The sequence below is a fragment of the Phocoena phocoena genome, chromosome 5 (assembly GCF_963924675.1).
Source record: "Phocoena phocoena chromosome 5, mPhoPho1.1, whole genome shotgun sequence".
NCBI lineage: Eukaryota > Metazoa > Chordata > Mammalia > Artiodactyla > Phocoenidae > Phocoena > Phocoena phocoena.
Window position 1 is genome coordinate 134923471 of NC_089223.1, and position 20269 is coordinate 134943739.

General features: G+C 41.7%; 1 pseudogene; it reads left to right on the forward strand.

The window, feature by feature from the left end:
• The first annotated feature begins 5074 nt into the window (after positions 1-5074).
• Positions 5075-18604, forward strand: LOC136123264 (non-histone chromosomal protein HMG-17 pseudogene; annotated as a pseudogene).
• The last annotated feature ends 1665 nt before the right edge of the window (positions 18605-20269 follow it).

Genomic DNA, 20269 nt, shown 5'->3' on the forward strand with positions numbered 1-20269 from the left:
AACCGGCAATTCCTCTAGGATATCTATATATACCTGTGTATATATACATATATGTGTGTCTCTGTATATGTGTGTGTATACACACACACACACACACACACACATATATATGCCCTTGTAAACATCCCACACATTTGCCAGAGAGACGTGCAAGAATGTTCATCACAGTATTGTTTATAATAATGAAATTTGGAAATAAAATGTAACATAAACAAATTTTACTATATTCATTTAATGAAATGCTGTACAGTTAATACAAATAAGCTAGCATTAGGTGAATCAAGGATTGCTCTCTAAAACAGTAGTGATCAAAAAAGTTAAATGGCATTGTATTATGTTTCTTATATGTAAAATTTTTAAGTGAGATAAGACTAAGTATCATTTATGGATATATTCACATAAAGTAAAAGTTTAAAAATAGGTTTGGGAATTATAAACTGTCCAGAACCACTGTCCAGAATTCAGGACAGTGGTTCTCTTGAAAGGAGGGAGAGCCACATAGGGGATCTAGTTTTTATTTCTTAAAAACATGTTTGAGATAAATATGGCAAAATGTTAACAGTAGGCGTTTTTGTTGATTTTGGGTCTATGTGGGATACTTTGTACAAAGTTAAAAAACAACAACAATTTTTTTATTCCCCATTGAAAAAGTGGGTGGACAAAAATAGAGTAATACTAAGATAATACTATAACTCACTCAGAAAGTAGGGAAAAAGTCAACAATTGAAACAAATGCTTCATTGGTTTCTATACTCTCCCAGAAGGTTAAGGGTACTTTTACTGATTTATCAAGAGTGATGAGAAAAGTAGGAGGAAGGGTTACCAGGATGTGTAACATAATTTTTCAGGAAGAAAGGAGGCTCAAATAATATCTAAAACGTTATTGCCCTTTGTAATCTCCAAAGTGTTTATATGTAGGTACTATTATCCTTCCTTTACAGATGGAGGTATGTTACATGACTTGCTAGAAGGTGCCCAGCTAGTAGTAGAGAGCTGGGTCAAAGGACCCGTGTACATCTTTCCCTGTGTTCCTCTGCCTTATCAGCTGGGTGTTCAAGTTCACAAAACTAGATGTTAGAGCAGGAACTTGAACCCAGGTTTTCGTTTCAAGGCAAACTAAACTACGCTATGTTCCTGGACCACATACATTTGCTTAAAGGGCTATTACTGAAGTTAAATGCCTTGTGCTGTTTAGAACTGCCTTAGAAGAAAGAACTGTTGAAATTTTTAAAAAATGAGCATTTTCTAAACTATGCATTTTTACACAGGATTTGTTTACCCTTTTTGATATATATGACACTGCTTTATGTTTCAAACTTATCTTTTTTTTTCCCTATAACCTCCTGTTATGCTGGTGTTTGGATTTCCTTTTACAATGGGGAAGTGGATTTTTAAGATGGTGAAGGTAAGTGTCATGAGATCATTTACCAGTTCTGTGAATTGGAAACTACCGTCCTTTATCCCTTAAGTGAAATGCAGTGTTTTGCAAAAGAGACCACTCCAGTAGCTAAGATGCCCGTGGTAATGTGGCCAAGAGCTGTATGTTATAGACGTATTGATTATTAGAGATTGCCAGGCTGTCTTGCTAAAGTATTATAATTAAAGCCCAAGATAACAGGGTCTATTCTGTACCTTACCTTTCACCCCAACTACAATATTATACTTCAGGCCAAAGAGTGACTCTTCCTGAGTGCAGTGGGGGGAAAACATTACCATTAGTGAAAACTATCATAAACTCACAAATACTAGTGTCTATTAGATCTTGCAGTTAGGAAGTCCTTCATAAACTTAGCAGAACTGGATTCCACAGAGTAGTGGGAATTGAAGCCAGGGAACTGAGGTGAGCAGTGCGTGGAGGTGAGGACATACAGGCTTCAGGAGAGGCCGCTTTGTCAGAAACCTTTGAATGAGATGGAAAGGGAAGACGGAGGGCAGAAACAACAAGAAGATAAAGGGGTAAAAAGAAGGGTCATGATAGTTGAGAGATTTGAGCATGATTATAATTAGAAGGAAAGGAACTTGTAGAGGAGGGAGAAAATTGATGGAGTTAGGTCCCAAAGGACGTAGGCCTTGAAAAAGACACCCTTTCTTGGAAACAAAAAGGAAGTAAGAGAATGGTGTAAGCAAGTTTATAGCTGTGAGAGAAGAGGTTTATATTAGATGGTCTCAATATTTTTTGTGAAGTGGAAAGTATGCTATTTGTGAAGTAGGAGGGGGTAAAAGGTTAGTTTTGGGAGGGATTTGAAGAGAGAATGGAGGTAGTTTGGAATATTCAGCTGACTAAAGAAAAAAGCATTAATGAACAGTGTTAACCACTGAATTGAGTTTGGAAATCATGAAAGTATAGTGGTTTTTATGATTACTTCTAGTACCTCAGCTGAATGGCTTATAGAACCAGGCATATTACAGGACTGACCCAGAATTGTGAGCTGGATGATGACGGATGGAGGAGAAAGACGAGGATGAAGGGAAGGAGGTTGAGGCGTTGGTGCCTGGCAGAATATGGCACTGTTCTAGACGTGTGTGTTGGAAGAGAGACACCAGGGAAGGAAAAACATGGAGGGGGATTGAAAGCACTGGTGAGAGAAGAGGCCATATGACCATTTAAGAGATCCAGGCCAGATATGGAAAGACATGGGACCAAGAATAAACTGGAAGAAAAGGCAGCATCACAGGAATGAAGGTCTTGATGCGATTGTGGCATCAGGCATACCGAGGATGCTGTCTGTGGATGGAAGGTTAAGGGTATTGAAATCACTCAGAACTACTCCATAATAAAGCAGAGAGTGTGGCAGCGGCCCTGGAACTGTGAGGCTTGGGTGTTTAACAGACCATCCACACGAATATTGAAATCGCCTAGGAAATGATGAAATGAATTGGGGTTTAAAGGAATAAAATGATCCGGGTATAATGTTACTGTGGAGAATGATCTGGAGATAAATGGCTGTTAGGGACAAAGCAAGGTAAAGGGTGACAAAATCGGGTGGAATAAACCTCAAAGGAATGAAAGTTTTTACAGGAGCGCGAAGTGCTTTAGACGAGGCTACAGGACAAAAAAGGGTAATACCAGTTCTGAGCCTCGTGGTACATGCAGTTTGAGGAAACTGCAAAGGAAGTAGTATCTTTGAGAAAGGAGTCGAGGACATTCATCAGACAAGCTGTACGTGTATCGGTGAGTTTGTTTATAGTGGAATAGGTGGCCAAGGCCCACACTGGAAGGGGCTAAGGGAGGATTTTTGTGGGAAAAGTAGAGATGAGGGGTCAGGAGGGCGTGCTGTCAGGTACACAGCAGTTTGGAGCTGGAGACAAAAAGTGAGAGGAAGCTGCTCGATGGCTGAGGAGTCTGCCTTCTGAGCAGGGACCAGGAATGACAACTATTTGGATGGAACTATAGTTTCTCAGCTTTCTGTCTAGTTGCTTTGACCCTGGTTAACCGAGGGTCCCAGCAGTGTTGAGCCTTGTCTCTGTAGGAGTGTTTCTAGATCCATGGTGGGGTGGTTATTGCTGGATCCTTGCGGGGGCTGCTGTGCAGAAGGCTGTGCGTGGTAGTGTTTGGCCTGGTCTGCGCTGGACTTCCTTATGGTTTAACACAAGCAGCCGTGCATTTGCCACACTGTGGCAGGCATGCAGCAGACATCCCGGAGGACAGAACCCAAGGGCTTTCTCTATGGACTGTACCCTCTTTAGTATAAGGGCCATCATCTGTGCTTTGCATGAGATGTAATCCCTTTTTTCCTGCTTTTGAGAAAGATTTCATTCACCAGTCTTTTGGAGGGAGTATGAGAGAGTGGACAAAGCATGGACTCATATCAAAGTCTTACTGAAGACTATCTGCCAGGCTCTGTGCTAGGCTCTGGGAATTCGGTGATGAATGTGACGTGATTCTTGCCTGTAAGATCCTTACAGCTTAGTAGGAGAAACAAAGATAAATACATTCAGTGACAAATGAGGGGTGCCTTGATAGATGCATAGGTGAGAACGAGTGGGAGCCCGAGGGAGCAGCAGTGGGTTCTGCCAGCTCGAGGTCGACTGAGAAGGCTTCGCAGTTTTCTCTGCTCACCTGCCTTTCCATCCTGTGTGCACGTCTGTTTTCCTCATTAGTTTCCGTCATGCATTAGTAGCCTCATATCTTGCCTAAACTAATCTGTTCTCCATACTGCAGCCAGAATATTATTTCTCAATTACAAATCTAATTCCTTGGCTTAGAATCCTTCAACAGCTTCCTGTTGCTTCTAGAATAAAATAGTTTACAGGCCACTGCGGAGTCTCATCTTCCTGACCTCTCTAAACCTCAGAATTTCATCACTTTTCTTCTCTTACTCATTGCTTTCATTTTAGATAAACTTCTTCCCACCTGTGGCCCCTAAACCCCCAACTGCCCCCTGGTGCTCTTTTGAGCTGACACAGTTTCTGTACGGGCACACCTCAGAGCTACTGCAGGTCACTTCCAGACCACCGCAATTAAAGTATCACAATAAAGCAAGTATCACAATAAAGCAAGTCACACAAATTTTTTGGCTTCCCAGTGCATATAATAGTTATGTTTACACTATACTGAAGTCTATTAAGTGTACAATAAATAGCATTATGTCTAAAAACACAATATATATCTTAATTTTAAAATACTTTATAGCTAAAATATGCTGACCATTATCTGAGCCTTCAGCAAGTCATAATCTTTTTGCAATAGTAACGTCAAAGATCACGGATCACAGGTCAGCATAACAAATATAATAATAATGAAAAAGTTTGAAATATTGGGAGAATTGCCAAAATGTGACACAGACATGAAGTGAGCAAATGCTGTCGAGAAAATGGTGCCGACAGACTAGCTCGCTCGACGCAGGGTTGCCACAAGCCTTCAATTTGTAAACATAATTTCTGCAGAGAGCAATAAAGCGAAGCGAGGTGGGACAGGCTATGCCTGTACTTCTGCTCTCATGGCACCCACTGTATCATATTGAAACGCCTAGTTGTTGGTTTCCCTGACTAGACTAATCTCCTCAGGGCAGAGATCAAGTTGTTTGTTTTGCTTGGTGTGTGTGTGTGTGTGTCACACAGAAGAGCCTCGAGCATGAAGGAGTCAGAGAATACACGGCCACCTGCCTTGTACTTACGGTGGCAGTATAACCACACTGTGGCAGTCACAGTCACACCCTTAGGAAGGTAATTTAATTGGTTGGGGCCTTCTGTATGTTCCTTGAGTAGCTACATACAAGAGAAATTGAACACTGTCAAGAATATTCCAACAGTATACTCAGTATCCAACAACTAGATGGCAATGTTGTTTCTACATCTAAGTGGAGTAGTTGATTAAAGTTAAATTTTCTCTGTCAGTGAATGGTCTGTTTTTACATTATTGCATGAGGTAGTAACAGGACTGTTTATTCCATTATCTACTTATATTCTGAATTTAAATATTCCTTAGTATTTATTCCCTAATAAAGTTGAGCAATTTCAATCTATAGAAATAAAATATAGTAGACCACTTTACTTCATCATTTAACTATGATAGTTTATACCTAATCATATAAGTGCTTTTGTCTTCATGCTTATCTTATCTGGTTCAGAAATTAAAACACACACACACACAGATCTCTACACTAATCTTTTACTCAGATTTGACATAAAATGGTATGAAGATGAAGTTGGTGGTCCTCAAATGGAAGTGTGTCTTTTAAAAACAGTTTTATTGAGGTATAGTTTACATACAGTAAACAGTAAACTCCTCATTTTTTTTTTTGTTTGTTTTTTTGCGGTACGCGGGCCTCTCACTGTTGTGGCCTCTCCCGTTGCGGAGCACAGGCTCCGGACGCGCAGGCTCAGCGGCCATGGTTCACGGGCCCAGCCGCTCCGCGGCATGTGGGATCTTCCCGGACCGGGGCACGAACCCGTGTCCCCTGCATCGGCAGGCGGACTCTCAACCACTGCGCCACCAGGGAAGCCCGACTCCTCATATTTAAAATGTACAACTGACACATGTACACACCCATGAAATCATCACCACAAAGTACTAAACATATATCCATTACCCCAGAAGGTTTTCTCAGGACCTTCTGTCATCCTTCCCTGCTACCCTTCTCAGCCCCCAGCCTCAGCTTTCTTTATCTATAAATTAGTTTGCATTTTCTAGACTTTTATATAAAAGAGATCATCATACAGTATTTACTTTTTTAATCTGGTTTCTTTCACTCAGCATAATTGTTTTGTGAATCATCTGTGTTGTTGCATGTATCGGTGGTTAATTCCTTTTTAGTGTTGAGTAATATCCCCCTAGCGATGCTCTGGAAAAAACAACTTTGAGCTTTCTCCTGTTAGAAGAAGAAATTATCATGAAGCCTTGGAACTTCTGTTTTTTAAACATTTAAATGATCCTTTCTGACTAAAAGAGTCTGACATGAATCTACATTTTGTGCTCTTTCATTGTTGCTCACGAAAATCTCAGGGTTAGCTTTTTGTGTGGTCAAGAGGACCACACTGGCGGCTTACTGAAAATATTACCTTTGAAAGAAAAAAGAAAGGGCCACTTGCGTTGTTGTACAGTGTCTTTCCCAGGTGTCAGCACATCATAATTAAAAAACTGGAAATCTGCTGTCCATTAATCTGTGAACAAACAAGTTAACAACTAGGTTATTCACAGTTCTGCAAACATGCCTAATGCTTTGCCACGCCAAGCCTTTTTTCATACTTCTCTTGCTGAAATGTTCTTTCCTCAATTACCAACTGAGCAAATTCTGCCCATTCGTTAAGGTTTTTCTCAGCTGAGTTGAATTTCTTCCTTCTCTGATGTTTCATAGCACATTCCATCTTTCTTTTATTCATCTTTATATGTAGTATTAACTTAAACTTTTTTGAGTGTCTATCTTATTTTTATACTATTACAAGCTCTTTAAGGGCAGAAATCATGTTTATTCATCTTTAAATCCCTCAAAGGGTAGACTAAATGCCTGGTACCTAGTTGGTACTCAATAAATTGTTGCGTGAGTGAATGTATCTACCAATAAGCTGGAAAGTCATAAGTAGTTCCGTTATTAACCTGCTTGAGAATACTGCTGAGATTCCAAAGGGAGCATCCATTGAACACTTAAATACATTTGGAGCCATGTGAGCCTTATACAACATTCCTCACCAACATTACAAGTAGTGAATTGTTGCCATGATACTATATTCCACCATGTTCCAGGCTTGTGGTCTAAGCATTAGAATGGGCACTTTTGATACGGCAGGGACATCTAAGATGAAAAAAGAAATTCATCCAACATAAGATGATTCTTTATAGTTGCACACAATATCTGTTATCGACAGCAGGCATAGGCTCGCTTCCTCTTACCTTTGCAATCTGATTTTCCACAACTGCCCTGGTCAAAACTCCCAGCCAAACTGACTCACACACCAAGCTTTAAAACTGAAGCTTTTCCTTGTTCCATTCTTCCGGCATGGAATTCGCCATGCAATTCCTATTCCTTTCCAAGCACAGCACATTTCCCACTTTCTCTGTGATGCATCCCTGGCCATTTGAACTCACAGTGATGCTCCCCTCCTGGAAATTCAGCTTTACTGTCCTTTCTGCTCATATCAGAACATCTGATATTTGTGTCGGCTCAAACTTATTTCGTTCTTGATTATTTGACATTGTTATTTATAAAATAAATAGCAATGTTTCCAAACTGTTTTCCAGTTTCCCCTAAACTGGATTGGGACCTGGGACCATGGATTTTACTTTGTTATGTCCCTCACTACCCCAGCCATAAAGCCGTGCACAAAGGAAATGCTCACTGAGTGTTTACTAAGTGGATGAATTTTATCTCACCTGGAAATGCAATAATTGTGAAGACATTATATATGCCCCTAACTTGATTAGCAAAAGTTGGACGATTTTCACCATCAAAATCAACCTGCAAAAGACCGACCAAAAAAATAAATAAATTTATTTCCATATGACCTGTAGTGGTTTATGAGTTTGCATATGACCAGCTAGTGGATTGCTTAAGTAGTGGTATATAATGGTAGACAGCAGGGTTGGGCCTGATTGGCAGCTAAATACAGGTTTAGGAACTCTGTTTTAAAAGTTTATCCACTGGTAATAAAGCTCTGAGAGATCAGTTTGCATAAACCGCTGAATAAATTAGACTGCCAACTTAAATGTATTAACTTACCATGAGAAGGGTCATCATACAGGATGACCAATCCACTTTAAACCAGTTGTAGGTTAAAAGATGGCTCCGTGAGCCAGAAGAAGAAACCAGAAGGTGCTCAAAAGAGATTACTTGTCACTTCAACTTGCACTTGGGGCTATAGGAACCTTACTACTAGAGCTTAGCACCTGTGAACTCTAACAGTTCATGTGAGGTTAGAAATTAGGTAAATTATAAAAGAAAAAGCTAATGCTTTTCAGCATTTGCCAAAAAGCCAAGCATACCATGGACCGAGATTAAATCAATAGTGTAGGTACTGCTCTAAACCAGGCATTTAATTGATAAGACCCCATTCCTACTTGCAGTTACTGTATGCCGTGAGCTGTGGATTATATAACCTAGAGGAAACCCAGCGCTTGCTAAGTAGTAGTATCAGCGGCATACATGGTGTGTCTGTATTCTGCAAGGTAGAGGTGTCACTTGTTGTTTTTTTCGTTTTGAATGTCGTAGTTGTGAGAGAAATTCAGAGGCCATTGGTTAGGTCCAGTGAAAACTTTCAAGCAATACATGGTCATAGGATCTTTTCAAAATAAACACTTTTACTGTTGTTTTCAAATCCTTTTAGACAACCCTAATTCTTCTGTCATGCAATAGCCATTGCTTAGAAATGGTCAAATTTGATAACTGAGTTAAAACCTCAAGGGCCAGATGTAGTACATGACAGGGCTCTGAAAGATTAATCCAGTATGATTACGGAAGCACTCAGAATTCTATTTTGAGGAACTGTAAGAACAGAGGGAGATTCAACAAAGCCTTTAAGGACAAGTAGGCTTCCTGGACAGTTCTGAGAGTCCTTCTAACGTTGCTATTGTAAGTTCACAGTGGCATCAATTCATCGATCTCTAGGAGTTCTGAGGCATCCACCTATTATTCTGCGTGTCTGCGACTCTCTCCTCGTGGGAAAACTGTTCCTTGTCATCTAGTTCTAATGGAGGCTACTGACTCAAGTACCTTGTCTAGTTATAAGTGATAGGTCCGTGAGCGAACACCTGATCTACGCTAGGTCAAAGCCCTCCCTTGGGATTTTCTGAACTATAATAAGAGGAAACAGTAACTTTCTAGGAACCATAGGATAGGATGCTTGAGACTATTTCTTGTCATGTGGAGAAAACCAGTACATTGAGAGAAGCAGAAAAGACAGAGTGAGTCCCAGCAGCAGGCGTCTCTAGTTCCAGCTGTCTTGGAGCCCCAGTTGTACTCTTGACACATGAGCTACTCCGGTAGCTCCATTAAACTCTCCTTTTCTCTGAACTATCTTGCATTGATTTTCATCACAACCAGCCAAAAGAGTTCTAGCCCAGACAAGTACTCAGAAGCCTGGGTATAGGGATGAAAAGTAAATGCTTATAGTGTTCCCAGGCTGCATCTGAGCCAGGTAAACAAGGGTACAAGGTAGTGAGGACGTTTGTGAAAAGCTGGACCATGAAAAGCTGAGCCACGCATCTAGGCTGATTAAGAAATGAAGTGGCAGGACGGGACTTCGTAAGAAAATTTATGTGCTAAAGGAATGGAAGATACTGAAATTCAGGATTTAGGAGGTAGGGCCGTTCCTGGCGACAAACCTAAGTGCAGTCACGGAGTAGATCAAGTGTAGTGTGTTAAAGGTCATCAGATTGAGAGGGTTCAAGGACATAGAAGACAGAGCTGTCCAAATGGACAAGCAAATGATCCCAGATGACGGTGGGACTCACGTGGAGATAAAGACCATAAACTAGAGAAAAGAATAACTAGGAAGTTAGTAGATGGCAGTAAACAGCAGGAGTAGAGAGGTAGATGGTTGAAAACTATAATTCTGAAAGGAGAGGCTTCTCCATGAGGGTGAGACAGATTAACAGTCTCCACCCCAGATGGTAGGAGAAAGAGTCGTTTCCTAAAGGGAAACCAGGTTTCTGCTTACGGCCAGGAGTTGGAAGGAGTATTTTGTTATAAGGATGAGACTATAGGTGAGTTTGTTTTGAATAGGCAGGAGTTCCAGAGGACACAGGGCAGAGGACAGAGCCAGAAGAGGAAGGGTTTGGGAGGATTGCAAGCGGAATGGGAGAGGATAGCTTCCTGGAGAGCCTTGTTTGACGAAGTGCTGAGTGTGATGGGAAAGTGAGAAGTAACTGGCCTTGGGTGTCTCAGGAAATTCTTATGAAAAGATGTTTCAGAATGGGCCCAAGCAAAGGCTTAGGAGGCATCAGAATTCTGAGGGAGGGGACAGTTGGCATCTAGGTCTAGGGGTGCATTTTTTCCTACTCTATGTCAGTAGAGACATATGGTACTAACAGCCTTTATTCAAGGTTCTTTTTTTTTTTTTTTACGGTACACGGGCCTCTCTTGTGGTCTCTCCCATTGCGGAGCACAGGCTCTGTACGCGCAGTCTCAGCGGCCATGGCTCACGGGCCCAGCCGCTCCACGGCATGTGGGATCTTCCCGCACCGGGGCAAGAACCCGTGTCCCCTGCATTGGCAGGCGGACTCTCAACCACTGCGCCACCAGGGAAGCCCCAAGGTTCTTTGATTTACTCGAATATGTTGAGTATCTCTTTTGTGCCAGGCACTGTGCTAGATTCTGGGGATGGGGTTACAATGGCAAGAGAAAGGAACAGCCACTTTCCACAGGAAACATAAAATACAGTGTGAGCTGTAGGCCTATTGGATGGTCTGAATGTTTGTGTTCCCCCAAAATGCTTATGTTGAAATCCTAGCCTCCAGGGTGATGGTACGAGGAAGTGAGACATTTGGGAGGTGATTGGGTCATACGTGAGGGCAGAGCACTTATGAATGGGATTGGTGCCCTTATAAAAGAGGCCCCAGAGAGAGCTTGCTTACCCCTACCACCATGTGAGGACACAGTGGGAAGTCTGCAGCCCGAAAGAGGGTCCTCACCTGACCATGCTGGCACCCTGATGTTAGACTTTCAGCCTCCAGAATTGTTAGACATAAATTTCTGTTGTTTTTGAGTTACCCAGCCTGTGATGTTTTGTTATAGCAGCCTGAACAGACTAAGACACCAGTAAATAGACAGTTATAATGTTTTATATCATGATGGGGAAGTACAGGGTGTGATAGGAATACGGACGGTAGGGGTGGGACACGTAACCCAGATTAGGAATATCAAGGACTGCTTCCTGGAGGAAGTGCTGTATAGGCTGAGACCTACATTGTGGTGTGAATTATGAGGAGGAGACAGAGAGCAAGGGAAGACAGAGTGAGGGCGCTTTAGGCAAGAAGAGCCTCTGTCCCAGAGGCAGAGACATTGAAAGGGGCCTGTTTCCTATTTTATAGGGTCGTTGTGAGATCTATCTCCTAGAATAGTGTCTTCTGGCGCAGGGTAGGTATCCCATAAATATCAGAAGTGATTACTACGGGACTTCCCTGGCCGTCCATTGGGTAAGACTCGGCGCTTCCACTGCAGGGGGCATGGGTTCCATCCCTCGTCGGGGAACTGAGATCCCACATGCCGTGCGGCGTAGCCAAAAAATAAAAAGGAAGAAATTACTACTAAGTCTGGAGCATAGAATTAAGGGTGAGGGTGAAGAGAGATGAGAAATAAGGCTACCCAAGTAAGCAGAAGCCAAACTCTTTAAGTCCTGGACCAGGCATTTAGACTTAATCCAGGAGTCACTGGCAAACCACTCACAGATTGTCAGTAGTGAAATAAATTCCATGCATTTTAGAAAGATCGGCTGAGACGAGCAGCAGGGAGACGAGGCAGAAGACTGTTGTAATCAGGGTCTGAACTAGATGGGGAGAATGATGATGGAAAAACGTGGACGGATTTCAAGATATTTAGAAGGTAGATGTATTAGTTTCCTAGGACTACCATAACAAATTACTACGAACTTGGGGAATAAAACAACAGAAATTCATTCTTTTCACAGTTTTGGAGGCCAGAAGTCTGAAATCACGGCGTCTGCAGGGTTGGCAATCCTTGTTGTTCCTGTAGCAGCGTAGCTCCAGAGCCTACCTCCATCTTCACGGGGGTCTTCCCATGGCCCCCTCCTCTGTGCCTGCGTATCAAATCTGCCTCTCCCTCTTCCTCTCCTTTCTCTCATAAGGGCACCAGACATTGGGCTTAGGGCCCATCCGAAATCCAGGATGCTCTCATCTCGAGATTCTTAATAATCGTACCTGCAAAGATCCTGTTTCCAAATAAGGTCACATTCAAAGGTGCCAGGAGTTAGGACCTGGATATATCTTTCGGGGGGTAGGGGTGGGGCAACAGTTTGACCCAATATAGCAGAATTAACGGGACCCTACTGATTGGCTGGATGGGGGTGAGGGGCTTTGAAGGAGAAGAGAAACCAAGGGTAGCTTCCGCGAACAACTGGTGGATGATGGTGCCATTCACTAAAATAAGTAACACCGGAGGAGAGACAAGTTAGGAGAGGGAAGATGACATCTCTATGTTGAGGTGCTTGTGGAAATCCAAGTGGGGGTCAAGTAGGCAGTAGGTCATATAAATTGTGAGCCTAGTAGATGGAGATGAGGGCTGGGCATACAGATTTGGGTGGTAACCGAAACCATGGGCATGGGTAAGATTGCCAAGGGAGAATCTGCAGAATAAGGGGAACCCTGATCTGAACTCAGATACACAGAATTTTAGGGAGGGACAGGAAGAGTAGCAGTCAGGGAAGTAGGAGAAAGCATGAGGAGAGTAATGTCCTGAAAAAGCTCAGGGAAGAGAACTATTAAAGCAGGAGTGAGCTCTTTCTAAGGAGTTTTAGAGAAACCAGAATGGATGGAGAGGTGAGGAATGCAAAGAGGATAAAGAAGTATTTCAAGAAGTTTGGCTGTGAAGAGCAGGAGAGATTGGCAGGTGACAAGAGATGCAGACAGAGGATTTTCTTTTTTTTTTTTTTTTTTTTTTTTGCGGTACACGGGCCTCTCACTGCTGTGGTCTCTCCCGTTGCGGAGCACAGGCTCCGGATGCGCAGGCTCAGCGGCCATGGCTCACGGGCCCAGCCGCTCCGCGGCATGTGGGATCCTCCTAGACCGGGGCACGAACCCGTGTGCCCTGCATCGGCAGGCGGACTCTCAACCACTGCGCCACCAGGGAAGCCCTAGGAAGCCCTTGATTTTTATTTAAGATAGGAGAGACTTGTGCCTACTAGAAAGAGAATTCTGCAGGCGGGAGAGGTGAATGTAAAAACTAAATCAAGGTCATTGAGGAGGCAGCACAGGTGAGACATTAACCTCAGACAAGAAGGAAAACATCTCTTGTACTTAAAGGAGGAAGAGGGGAAAGGATGGCTATAGAAAGAGGCAAGTTTGCTGACTTGATGGCAGGAAGCTAAACGTTTTTTTATTCATTCCACAAATATATTTTTTTAACAAGTAGTTTGCAATGCCTGGCACATGCCAGGCTCTGTTCTAGATGCTAGTGATACAAAGAGAATAAAACACAGTCTCCATCTCCACAGAACTTACATTTCAAGTGAGAAGACGGAGAAATATATATGTATGTATGTATTTTTCAATGCCGAGGTAGTTGGTAGACGCTACGAGAAAAAATAAAGAAGCTTAAGGAGAGAGAGTTTTGGAAGAGTATCTGTTTAAATGGGGTGCCTAGGTTCAGCCTCTCTGAGGTAGGCAATGAAAACGCAAGGCATTAAAGATCTAGGAGGAGCATTCCAGGCAGAGAGAACAACAGATATACAGGTCCTGAGGCAGGTATATTGTTGGCAGCAGCAAAGAATAATAGCAAGGAGGCCCCCTGAAACTAATATAATATTGTACGTCAATTCTACTTCAGTTGTTTTTTAAAAAGTAAGGAGGCCAGTCCAGCTGCAGCAGAGCAAGATAGGAGAGAGGTATGAGAATGGTAGGTAGGGTTCCGGTCACAGAGGTTTAGTAGTCTTTGGTGAAGACTTTAGATTTTTAGTCTAAGAGTGATGGGGACCTCTTGGAAGGTTTTGAATAGAGAAGTGACATAATTTGTGAACAAATAATTTGGCCGCATGTGCAGAATAGATGGTAGGGAGCAAGAAAGGAAGTAGGGAGTCCAGTTAGGAAGTTACTGCACCAGTCAGATGAGAGATGATGGTGGCTTGGACAGGCATGGTAGCTGTGGAGGGGTTAAAAAAAAGTCGAATTGAGCATCTATCCTGAAAGTGATGCCCACAGGACTTACTGACAGACTGAAGATGGGATGTGAAAGAAAAAAAGTAAAGAGCCTCAAACACCTCAGACTGGCTGAGGTAGAACTGATTCCTTCAAAGAAACCCTAGCCCAGGTGTATGAAGAACGTTTGGATGAGATAAGTACATAACACAGGGAGAAGGGAAGGAAGTGTGTATCTGCTAGATGCCTGTATGTCATTTTCATGTGTCATCTCATTGAATCCTCTCCACCACCTTTGGTGATATTATTATCCTTAATTTTAGAGGTAAGAAAAAATTGCAATTTAAGTTAAATTTAATAATTTACTCAAGCCATAGCTTATACGTGAATTTTAACTCGAGACTGTCTAACAACTATGTTCTTTTCGCTAGCTTAGAAAAATAACACTTTCACAGCACTAGTACAAATTAAAAGATTTAATTTATTTTGAAGCACACTTGTGCTTAAGAAAAGTCAGCTTTAACTAGATGATAGTTCAAAGGCATGTGTTCATTTTGGGAACAATTCTGAAAGACTTTTTAGGTTCTCAAGGGCTACAGAGGCTAATCGCACTAGTTATTTCCCATTTCTAATTTCACTTTCAAAAGATTTATCCCTAGTACAATTTTTGCACTTATTAGCAGCTGTGCCATTTGTTTTTGATGCATGAAGATAGATCCAGAGCTAGGGACTGTTCTCCCTAAGAATTTGGGCAAGGGCTAGAAGAGAGAGGGGAAGAAGTACACGGACAACACACATAGTGATGGTAACTCTTCAGCTCTGGTCAACGAAAACTTAAGGGGAGAACATAGCATGCGGAAAACTGGAGCAGGAAACCCAGGGAAGCCTATCCATGGTCCCAAGTCTCTAAGATTCCTTAGGATCTGGACACTGGAACAATTCAAAGTAAGTCTGTTTCCATCTGGACAAGATTCTTAAAAGGAGCTGAGGGTAAAACCACTTCGTTTCTTTATATTTCTCTCCATAAATGTTTATACTCTCTTTTCAACCTGGAGGAACATAACACTGGGCATATGTAAGAGTTTTCACCAAAAGCACTGAAGGAAGAGGCAGTGGGATATAATGGAAAGGGCAAGGGCAATTCAGAGACTAAGGTGGCACCGTAGCGGAGGTTCAGGAAAGGGTTGTGGACCTCGGATGCCTGCTCTACCCTGAGCGTGCAGCCTCGGGTAGGTCATTTTCTGTGAGCCTCAGATCCTCATTGGTTAAACAGGGATAAATGAGAGTAAAAACAGGAGCTACGTCATATGTTCCTATGAGAATAAAATGAGACAGTCTATATAAAGTACTTAGCGAAAGGGCTTAACAAGAGTTTGTTACTATTAATAAGTTTCACTAACAGTGTGACTCTAGACAAATGGCTTAAACGTTTTTGCCTTTTATTTTCTCAGCCATAAAATGATGGCTAGAACTAGGTGATACTGCAGATTTCTTTACAACTTTATAGTTATGATGTTATGTGTGTTGTTTCTTAAGGTGATAGAAAAGAAATGATATCTGTCAGTGGTAGCCACCAGGTGGCAATAGTGAAGAGTTTAACTGCCATCCCATTTTGGGGGAAACTTCCTAATTTTTTCAGTATACAAATTCAAAAAAACAACAAAAAGCTTTAATCGTTTGTAATCCTTATTCCCAAGGGACTACCATTAAAATTTTCATGTATAACCTTCCATCCAGTTTATTTCTTTATGTATATATATATATAATTATTTTTCAATTTTATAAGAAATGAGGATAACAGATGTATTGTTTTGTAATCAGTTTTTTTAACACAAAAATATATGGTGAACACCTTCCATAGCAACTAATGTAGTTCTACACCATCATTCTTAAAAGTTCCATGGTATTCCACAGGTATTTGTTTAATTGAACCATCCTCTACTTAGCAAACACTGACTGGAAAAATTTCCAGAAGTGGAATGCCTGGGCTATGCACCTTTTTTTTTTTTTTTTTTTTAAGGCTTTGATACATACCACAAATTTGTCTTTTCCTGTATTTTTTGGTTTTGTGTCTGGTAGAGCAAGGTCCCTTATCAGTGCCTTCCTTCAGAATTTAATTGACTATATAAAGCCTTTATTCTTCCTGATGAAATTTTAAATCTTTTAATCAAATTTTGCCCCTCTGTCTCCCCTAAAAATTTTGCTGGGATTTTGATTGATACTGTGTTAAATTTATAGGTTAATTTGGGGGGAATTTTCATCATAACAATATTATGTCTTTCCATCCAGCAATATGGCACACTTCACTATTCATTCAATTCTGTCAGTAAAATTTCCATATTATTTAGTTTCCATTTAGTTTACTTCTGGATATGTTTTTGGTTGCTGTTAATAAATATTATCTTTTAAAATATTCTTCTGAAGGCTTTTGCTGGTCTATAGGAACACTATTTTAGGATTATTGATTTTGTAATTGGCCGTGATACTGAACTCATTTAATGGGTCTAATATTCTTATCTATCCATTCATTCATTCTGTAAATATTCAGGAACTATTCTGGGTCCTGGCAATAAGCAGTAAAAAAAAGAAAAAAATCTGTTCTCAAGATCTTTACATTCTACTGAGAAGAAATACTAAACAAATAAATACATGACAGGTGGTGATAAGTGCTAAGAAGGTGGGGGAAGCATAGTAAGAGGATGGAAAGTGACCACAAAAAATACTACTTCAGTTAACATGTTCAAATAAGGCCCCTCTGATAAGTTGAAGTTTGAGGAGAGACCTAAAATGATGTTGTTTTTCTTGGGTTTTCCCAGTAGGTATATATACATCATTATACACTTCCCACCCACAGCAGGATTTCCATGCTCCTGGAAGATTGCCTGTCCAGTGGCAGCAACACGAAGGATTTAGTCTCTAAAGGACGCTTCGCGGGTTTTCAGTGTTCTGGATTTAAAGAATGGCTCCACAAGTCCTTCCAGCCACAACACAACAAAGTGAATCAGCTATATGTATATTTATATCCCCATATCCCCTCCCTCTTGCGTCTCCCTCCCTCCCACCCTCCCTCTCCCACCCCTCTAGGTGGTCCCAAAGCACCGAGCTGATCTCCCTGTGCTACACGATGCTCCCCACTAGCTATCTGTTTTACATTTAGTAGTGTATATATGTCCATGCCACTCTCTCACTTTGTCCCACCTTACCCTTCCCCCTCCCCGTGTCCTCAAGTCCTTTCTCTATGTCTGCGTCTTTATTCCTGTCCTGCCTCTAGGGTTCATCGGAACCATTTTTTTAGATTCCATATATATATGTGTTACCATACGGTATTTGTTTTTCTCTTTCTGACTTATTTCACTCTGTATGACAGACTCTAGGTCCATCCACCTCACTACAAATAACTCAATTTCGTTTCTTTTTATGGCTGAGTAATATTCCCTTGTATACATGTGCCACATCTTCTTCATCCATTCCTCTGTCGATGGACACTTAGGTTGCCTCCATGTCCTGGCTATTGTAAATAGTGCTGCAGTGAACACTGGGGTGCATGTCTCTTTTTGAACTCATCATATAGATTCTTAACCCCATAATGCTTTGCTCTAATCTAGCCTAACTTCCCACTTTTCTTAATCTATCCTGACTCTTTCATTGTGCTGTCATGAGTCAAATCCCCTGTTGCCCTTAACAACTCTTCTAACCTTTCCCTTTATCTTCTTACTCTAACCAAAAACCTGGCCGTCTCCTCGTTTCCTTGCAATACTCTCAAGTTGTAGGTGTTTTGTCTTGTTTTGTTTTAAATCCTTCGAGTCCTGCTTGCTCTCCATTGCCAAATCCAAACCTTTCCCCTTCCTTCCAAAATCCTAGTTCCCTTGAGATGCACACCATTACACTACTGCCTGAACCTACCCAGGCTGATTGCCTGCTAAAACCGAAATATCAACATTCTCGATAGAATTTAAACAATACACAGAGTTTCAAAACAGAACAGTCGGAGCAGTGTGAAGAAGAGGTGAGAGCGACCCCTGGACCGGCCAAAGCCGCGCGCCACTGCGTGCCCGTGTCCAGCGCCCACGTCCCGCCGCCGTCGCCACCACGCCCAAGAGAAAGGCTGAAGGGGATGCTAAAGGAGATAAAACCAAGGTGAAGGACGAACCACAGATAAGATCTGCAAGGTCATCTGCTAAACCTGCTCCTCCAAAGCCAGAGCCCAAGCCTAGAAAGGCCCCTGCAAAGAAGGGAGAGAAGGTACCCAAAGGGAAAAAGGGGGAAGCTGATACAGGCAAGGATGGGAATAACCTTGCAGAAAACGGAGGTGCCGAAACAGACCAGGCACAGAAAGCTGAGGGTGCAGGAGATGCCAAGTGAGGTGCGTGCCTTCTTGATAACTGTGCGCTTCTGCTGACTGTACAGTTTGAAGTACCATTTTCTATCAAGTTTTATAAAAATGCAGAATTTTGTTTTACTTTTTTTTTTTTTAAGCTATGTTGTTAGCATACGGAACACTTCATTATTGTTTTTTGGGGGAAGAGCACATGTCACTAATAGATTGTCTCCGAAGCTGGATTGACATGGGATAAAGAACACCTTTCCCGTCTGGCTGTGAGAGACTTCCTCTCGGTTCCCAGGAAGGAGGGGTTCCTTGATGTTGACACACAGTAGCCACCTTGGCACAAACGCCTTGTGGTGTGGAAAAACTAAAATTAGTTTTTATGTCCTCTTCTCCCTCACCACTTTCAGCCTAGACTTGACTCCCTTAAACCCAGAGACCTGTTGGAACGTGACCCCTCAAAATTGGTTACCAGTATGTCAGGCAATCTGGACTTTCCAGTGTGACCACTGAGATGGCGTCCCTCAAAAGAGCAGCGGTTCCTTTTTTAGGTTGTGGACCTTCAGACTGATACTTCTGCTATTTTCATTTCCATTTCCTGAAAGTCAGGGTCGGCTTGTGAAAAGTTGTTAAACAACATACTAAATGTGAAATGTCAACCCTCACTCTAAACTTTCCCTGTTCAGAGCATCACAAGAAGACTTCATTGGGTTTTATAGTGGCTTTCAGATTTTGGTAGCCCACTGAAAAAGGGAGTTTGAAAGTTGTTGTATACTGTTAACGATTGTCTGCCCATGTCCTGCCTGAAATACCATGATTGTTTATGAAAAGTATCTTTAATAAAGCTGGATACAGTTTGAAAAAAAAACAAACAAACAGAACAGTCAAACTTTCCAGGATACAATCAAAATTACTAAGCATACAAAGAACCAGGAAAAATCTCAATTCACATGGGAAAAAAAGATGTCAATGCTGAGAGAACACAGATAGTGGAGGTATCTGACAAAGGCTTTGAAGCAGCTACTTGTTGAGAGACAATTCTCCATTGATCTCTTGTATTTCTGTACGTCTTTGGGGCAAGGGCATTAACAGCTTTTTTCCTGGACTATCTTTTCAGGGATTTTTGTATAGCAAACATCCTTGGAAGACAGAGATAATGTCTTCCTCTGGGGCCAAGGGCAGATTTGTTTGCTGTCTAGAATAAAAGAGATAATGTCTCTCTCCAGGGCACAGTTGGATAGGTTTGCTAGTCCCGCATTACAAATTGGAGTTTCCCATCAAGTTCCTCTCCTATAATGAAACTCACTGCATGTGCAGGTATCACCTGGTCCTCCTGGTATTACTTGGTGGGACCTGGGGCTCAGGAAACTGGCATAAGTGTTGATATTCTACTTCCTGCTACTGCTCTAGGCAATAAATGGTCCTTTGCCTCTGACCCAGGAGACTCACAACTTCTGCCACTATCCATTAAACTGTGGCAGCCTAACGTGTTAACTTGCAAGTAAGGTAAAATCCCAGACCCTTCAAAGTTCTCAACGCTATTATAAAAATTATCTTAACAAGCAATCAAAAGCACTTTTGAAACCAATGGAAAAATATATAGTATCAGCAAAGAAATAGAAAATATAAAGAAGAAACATATGTTTAGTTTGGAATTGAAATATATAGTAGCCAAAATTATAAAAATTCATTGGATGGTCTCT